The sequence below is a fragment of the Lontra canadensis genome, unplaced genomic scaffold (assembly GCF_010015895.1).
Source record: "Lontra canadensis isolate GAN:19392208 unplaced genomic scaffold, GSC_riverotter_1.0 scaffold102, whole genome shotgun sequence".
Lineage (NCBI taxonomy): Eukaryota > Metazoa > Chordata > Mammalia > Carnivora > Mustelidae > Lontra > Lontra canadensis.
This window is the reverse complement of record NW_022631096.1, coordinates 261,278-268,706: the sequence shown is the minus strand read 5'-3', so window position 1 is coordinate 268,706 and position 7,429 is coordinate 261,278. Positions and strand designations below refer to the sequence as shown.

The 7,429-nt window shown below is 37.2% G+C and overlaps 1 long non-coding RNA gene across 1 annotated transcript in view; it reads left to right on the top strand.

Moving 5' to 3' along the window:
* Positions 1-1,613: 1,613 nt before the first annotated feature.
* LOC116855394 overlaps positions 1,614-7,429 on the top strand; it is a 128,363-nt gene continuing 122,547 nt past the window's right edge. The window contains exon 1 of the long non-coding RNA XR_004380344.1: positions 1,614-1,893. This is a non-coding gene — a long non-coding RNA (uncharacterized LOC116855394). The remainder of the gene's footprint in view (positions 1,894-7,429) is intronic.

The following is a 7,429-nucleotide window of genomic DNA, read 5'->3' as shown; positions in this document are numbered from 1 at the left end:
GTGACATTAAAAAAAGTGATTTCAGTGGAATGTAGGCTGAAAGAATTACTGGCAAGAATATAAGAGAGAACGAAAAGAAGGAAATGAAGACAGTGAGGAGAGAAATTATTTCGAGGAATTCCGCTGTAATAGAGAACAAGAAATGGGGAATTGCGATTTTCCTGTCAAGGGAGAGGTTTTAATATGGATGATAGTATAGCATGTTTAGACGTTTATAGTACTGATCTATTAGAGTAAAATGGGTGGTCTGGGACAGAGAGGGGAGGACTGCATGAGCAAAATTCTTGAATAAATGAAGGGGATAGGATCCAGAACACGAACGAAACAAGTTTGGCCATAGCAACAAAGGCAGTTCATCTATTTTAAGCAATATATACCAGTCTGGCTCCAACCAAACACTTAACAGATATGTCTTTAAAAAAAACTCCCCTTGGTGTAGCATGAAAAGAAAAACTTATTTAAAAAGGCAGTTAATAAAATAAATAAAAGACATTAACTAAAAGACACACCACGCATGCACCCATATCCCACATGTGCATACACACACAGAGAGGGAACAGAGATGTAGTAACATAGAGGCTCTAGCTCTATGTAGTAACATAGAAGGAAAGAAAGGGAGATGATTAATCCTAACAATAAAGCAAAACCAAAGATGTGTCTTGCACATTTGCCTTTTATACTCTAGAGATTAATTACTACAAAATACAGCCCTGTCTCTTCACATTTTCTCCCACTGGCACCCATTTACCAAATGACTCATTTCCATGGCGTTCCACTCTACTTCTTTCCTTTTCAGAAACATGCTTTTCAGGGAATGAGGGTTCAATTGTCCTTATCCAATCTTCTTAACCACTTCTATACCTTGTAAAACAGTCCATCCTGAATTCTTCATGAATGCTAAGCAAGCAAGGTAGAGAACAAACACATCATCTTATATATCCTTCCCAAAGCATTCAGGGGGAAAAAATACTTGTTTTTCATCTTATAAAAGATGGTTGCATTGTCAGTGGCACTACATCTGTCTTGTTCTTCTGCCCTGGATTTCATGATACCACTATTTGACTCCCCTAAGTCTGATGACAGAAGAAAGACTGAAGCCACAGACACTTGCACATATGGCTTGGTTTTACTGTTTGACATGAAAGGTTCTGATACTTCTGGTTTTGTTCCCCCCCCCCCCCACCCGTCAGCGAGCAGTTGTCTTTCTTAGGTGAGCACCTTAGCCTTCAAGGGAGGCCCCTGCTCTTAGCCAGTTACAAGGGAGGAATCTATTCTGCACTTGCTCATAGGGTCAGAGAATCATTCAGGTCTCAGTTTTCCTCTTTAGTCCTGTTCTGCTCTCTTTAAGTTCACTATGTATCTGGATTGCTTTTTTTTTTTTTTAAGATTATGTATTTGAGAGAGAAAGATAGTGTGTGCGTGCATGTATGTGTGCGTGTGTGTGTGTGTGTATATGCGCACAAGTTGGGGAGTGGCAGAGGGAGAGGGAGAGAGAATCTCACGCTGACTCCCTGCTGAGCATGGAGCCTGATGTGGGGCTCATTCTCATGACCCTGAGATCATGACCTGATCTGAGATCAAGAGTTGGGTGCTCAGCTGCTGAGCCACCCAGGCATCCGCTGGATTGTCTTGATTTGCATTATTGGCTTTCCCTTTTAATTTTGCCGTCATCTGGGCTTCCTATTTGTGCCACTTTGGAGTTGTCTGAGCCCCAGTGCCAGGTTTCAAATCTTAATTTTTTTGCATGTCTGGCATTGTGAATGCGTGGGTTTTTTCAGGGGCAACATTCTCTGGAATTGTGGATTCCAGATCGACAGTCATGGAGTAAATGAAGCCAAACTGGCTTTTTCAGACAACAAACGGGATTGATCCAGCTGCATGCATCTGAGAAAGGTAATGGTTTCTGCAATGGACTCCTTTGTAGACAATGCTTACAAATATCTGTTCTTTTATTATTGTGTAGTAAAGTCACTCCCAGTGGTCATTTCTCAGTATAAAATGGTTTGTTTTGCTTGGTCTTCTAAGGTACTTTGACCACTGGTTATATACAAGGATTTTGGCTCTTCTATTTTCAAACAACAATGGTCTTTTAGGTCTAACTACCAATTTAATGGCGCCAGTGACCATGAAAACAAAGAAAATTACACAGTCTGTCTTTGTTTCATAAAGGGAATCATTTGCATTGCATTGTGGCACGGAGCATGGAATTTTTTCCAATACTTCCATAACTGTCATTCACACAAAAGGATGACCCATGAATGCAAAGAGCATTTTATTTCCATGTCTTTGTTTCTACTAGGGAAACACTTTTTGTAGAATCACTTTTATTATTTGAACATTTATAGTAAAGAGTGAACCAAGTAGAAAATAATGGCTTTCTAGAAAGAGAAAGAAAGTGTAAACCTCATGATGGTGATGAATGGTTTGCTCGTCAAAAAAGAGTAGACACAAGTACAGAGAATAGGAAAAATATTTTAAATATACTTTGGATCCACATGAAAGTTTTATTTGGTGGATTTCAAAGTGCTTTAGGATAGTAGTTTTATAGAATAAAGGAAAGGTAGCATGAAAGGAAAATATGTTCATAAAAAGTAAATAAAATAACATTTGGTTCACTTGGATATTTTACAGGGAAAATTACATAATTAAGTTGTACCAGTAGAAGTTTGCTTTAAAATCCCATTACCCAAGATGGATTTACATTTTCAGAGTACTAAATTATGTGGTAGGAAAAGGAAATAACTTTACCAAGAGGAATGAATGCATATATCATTGTCATTAGTTATTGGGTGCCTTTTAACCTAGAAAGCAGCTCAACTTGATTGAAAAACAATCACTTAATAACAGGTTGTAGAGACTGTAAATTTGAAGTTTGAATAGGCAGAATGAAGCTATTTAACTCAACTATCTTAATAACTGTGCAATTGTCATACAATTTCTGAAATTAAAGTTCTTTCATAGTAATTTGAATTTTCTTGATTCTTGCTATAGTGTAGGGCCCTGGTTGTTTGCCATGTGTCTATTTCTCTATACATCTATGTCTGTCTGTATGCCTGCCTTTCTCTCTATCTACCCATCCATCCATCCATCCATCCAGAAGATCAATCATTACTTTAAAAGCACTGAGGATGACAAAAGGATAGCCTCTATAAATTCTTTTTCTTTTCTTTTCATTTTAAAATGTTTTCTTACTATGAAAATTCTGTTTTCCTACTTCCATCAGTGGCTCCCAATCACTCCCCTTTCAGCACCTTAGCAACTTGGTGTTGTTAATTATCTCATGCTTCTTTTGCATCTCAGATTTTCCCACTCAACTAGCTCTTTTCTCTTTGTCATTAAGCTTGTTCAGGACTTCAGATCCTAAAGTTGTCATTAAGCTTGTCCAGGATTTCAGATCCTAAAGTTGTTCCAACCATCTCTTTTTTCCATCTTACCGCAGACTTCTTGAGAAAGCAGTACGCAGTGCCTCCACTCCCTCCCCAGCTGGTGCCAGGGAAGTCCAGTGTGGTCTGGCTTGCACACACCTATTCTTCTGAAACCAGTAGCATGTATTCTATCCTCAGCCTAGATCAGTGGTTTAGAACATGGCCTCTGGAGCCTGACTGCTGGAACTGCAATCCTGGTTGTTTATTTAATCTTTCTTCCTGTTTCTGTTTCTTCAATGGTAAGATGGGAATGCTCATTTTATAAGTATAAAGAGCACGGTCTTGGAATAGAAACCAATATATAAGGGATATTTTTCCATTTCATTTTATTTTACTTTCTTTTCTATTTTTTTCTTTTAAAATATATTTTATTCATTCATTTATTGTTACTATTATCCATTCTTCATTGCATCTTGTCTTTTGGCTTCCATAATATCACACTGTCATGTCTTTTTTCTACCATTGCTTCTCTTGTTACTCCCCTTTCTCTATCATAGACTGCTTGTCCTCACATTTTACTTCTTTCTGTATGGTGCTTTTTGAGGATCTGTCTGCTTTCCCTCATTTATCTAAGACTGTAGCTACACAGGTTACATCCCTAGACAATTCCTAAATCATAGCGGCCAGCAGGACCTCAGTCTTGTGATCTAGTCTATCACCTCACCTTGCCTTCTGGCCATTTCTTCCTGAATATTTGAACTAATAATACTCCACATGACTTTAACTGATCCCATTATTTCTTCTAAGACTTCTAGCATCTGTGTTAGCACTTGTGTTTCTATTTTAAAAATGTCTTTAGGGGAGCCTGGGTGGCTTAGTGGGTTAAAGACCCTGCCTTTGGCTCAGGTCATGGTCCCAGGGGCCTGGAATCGAGCCCTGCATCAGGCTTTCTGCTTGGCAGGGAGCCTGTCCTCCCGCCCACCCACCTGCCTCTCTGCCTACTTGTGATGTCTGTTAAATAAATAAATAAAATCTTTTTTAAAAAGTCTTCAAAATATTTATTTTGCCTAAAACACAATAAATTTTTATTTTTTTAAAAAAAAATTGTAATAAGCATGCCTGTAATCTTAAAAAGCACAATGCCAATTCACAATCATATGGGTATCCTGTTAAAAGCATATAACTCACTTTATTAATAAAACCTGAAACTTTGGAAGCTTGGGCATTTACATTTTGTCAATCATTTCAGCTGCTTTCTTGTTTACACTAAAATGGGAGAATCATAATCCTAGAAAACAGGATAATTATGATCAAGGGTTTATCTATATATAATTGTGAATGAATAATTTGGTTTTATGGTTTAAAATTAAATATACAAACAATAAATGAAAGAAGAAAATAATTTCTTGTTATGTATGATGGGAGATTCAAAGACCTCTGCATGGTGAAAATACATACACAAATACTGTGGGTGTCAAATAACTTGGGCTGGAGGCAAAAGAAACATTGATAATTATTTTCTAATATAGAGTTAATTCATATTTAAAATTTAAAATTAATTTGGATTATAAAGAGGAGCATTTTAAAACTCAGCAAACCAGTGTTATTGAAATTTTGGTTAAAACTGAAGAATTAGAGCAGTTAATCTTAAGTAGAGTCTCATAGGTATGACCAAATCAACTGACCCTGGACCTTTGTACATATTTTAGGTAATTTTAATTACTAGTATTTGGGGGATGATTCTGCTGAATCTTTATTACTTCCATTAGTCATGTGAGAAGCTCTGGCAACTTTTGTTTTAGACTATCTTTTCAAGGCTATTTGTATGGTCAGTGGCCTTGAAAGTTAGATCCAATCTCTCTGAGTTAGAGGGCAAGTTTGCTTGCTGTCCAGGAAAATTGAGAAAATACCTCTTTTCAGGGAAAATTTTGAGCACATTTGCTTGCAGTGCATTATAAAAATTGGGGTTTCCTAAGCTTGGGGTTCTTCAGCTATAAGGGAAATCCACTGCATGTGCAGCATACCCCTGGGCCACCACACGTCACTCCCATGGGTGTGAACCTGAAGTTGATGCTGCTTGCTATGTCACAAATTAAAAAGCTCTTTGTCTTTGACCCAGGAATCCTGTGTTTTCTACCAGAATCCATCAAACAATTATAAATGGGATTGACTCCTTAATTTCTCTTTCTTCTGTCTTTCTGTTGGTGTATAGAAATGCAACTGATTTCTGTGCATAGATTTTATATCCTGACACTTTACTGAATTCCTGTATGAGTTCTAGCAGTTTTGGAGTGGAGTCTTTTGGGTTTTCCACATACAGCATCATATCATCTGCAAAGAGTGAGAGTTTGACTTCTTTGCCGATTTGGATGCCTTTTATTTATTTTTGTTGTCTGATTCCTGAGGCTAGGACTTCTGGCACTATGTTGAATAGCAGGATAGGGTGGCTGGCCGATGGCCATTGGGGAGGGTATGTGCTATGGTGAGTGCTGTGGAATGTGTAAGCCTGATGATTCACAGACCTGTACCCCTGGGGCAAATAATATATGTTAATAAAAAAAAAGAATCCATCAAACAGTCATAATACAACTTGGTATATGGCAAATAGAGTAGAACCTTAGATGTTTTACAGCTGATGCTGTCTCCCTTGTTTATGTAAGGCTGAAAAAATCAAGGCACATAGATTTTTGTTTCTTCTCTTTCTATTTCACTTCTGGGTTTTCATATTAGATTTCTAACTATTCTATCTGTAGTATATAATAGTTCCACAGACATTCACTGAACTCCTATCTTCCAACAGACACGCTCCTAGGTCCTAGAAATGCAAGGATAAATTTAAAAAAATGTGATTATTGACCGCAAACTGCTTCCAGTGAGAAAAAGAGACAGTACAAAGACACATTTATGACTATAAACAGTATTTTTCATAGAATATATGAATATATGTTATGACATTTGAATATATGACATTTGAATATATATCGAATATATGTTATCACAGTAATATTCAAAGGGTTCTCTGTGAGCGCAGAGGTGCCTTTAATCTCAGCCTGTCATGAGAGCTCAGGACAGTGTTGTGGAAGGAGTGGTCAGTTTTGAAGGAGATTGAATTTGATATATGAATACAGGTGAAAAGCCTGTTTCTGACATAAAGCAATTAAGCAAATGCAGGGAAATACAAAATAGCAAAATATATAATGAAGGAACTAAAAACAAAGCAGTGTTACTAGGTTGTGAAGCTCATTGGGTAGAGCGGTAGGACACTGAAGCTGGAGCTTGCTTAATATGTCAGGTTAAAGAATTCAGTTTTATCCTTGATGCTTGCTTGATGCTTGCCTCCAGATAGTTTAGATTATACATCTATCCATTTTGGTAAACCTTTTTTGAATAGTCCCTTCTAATATATCTCTACATACGTATTTATGAGTTTCATACATTTTTGTCTCTGTATATGAGACATTAGTAATTTATTTTATAGGATAAAATAGAAATATGTGAAGTTTTTAATATTTTCTTCTATAATTCCCAATTGTTTTTCTCACTCCCCTTAAAGATATGTAGATTATTGACAGACCTTAAAAGGAGAGTAAAGTGATCACATCTGCCTTTTCCATCACTCATTCTGTCCAGAGTATGGAGGCTGGAAGTTCAGTTTAACAGATTAATAAAGGAAGGCTGACCACCACTGTGCTGCATTGGACCAAACAAGAGAAGGTAAGATTCTGACTCTGAGAGCAGTCATGAGGATGAGGAGAAGATCTGAGAAATATTTAGGAGGTAGAATTGGCAAGACCTGCCTATTGAATGGGACTGGGGAGGCTCTGCAAGAGGAGGGTAAAGGTGTGGAATTAAATGTGTGCAAATTTTGAACCAGTGACCAGGAGATAGTAGCAATGTTTAATGAGACAGAGAATTTCATGGATAAAGCAGATTTGGGGGCTAAGAAATTGAGCGCATCCTTTTATAGATTCATTTCTTTTCCATTGTTTCCCCATAATCTTAAAAAATTCATTGCTTTTCTACTAAATATCCTATATAAGTCTCCCCCCACACACACACCCAAA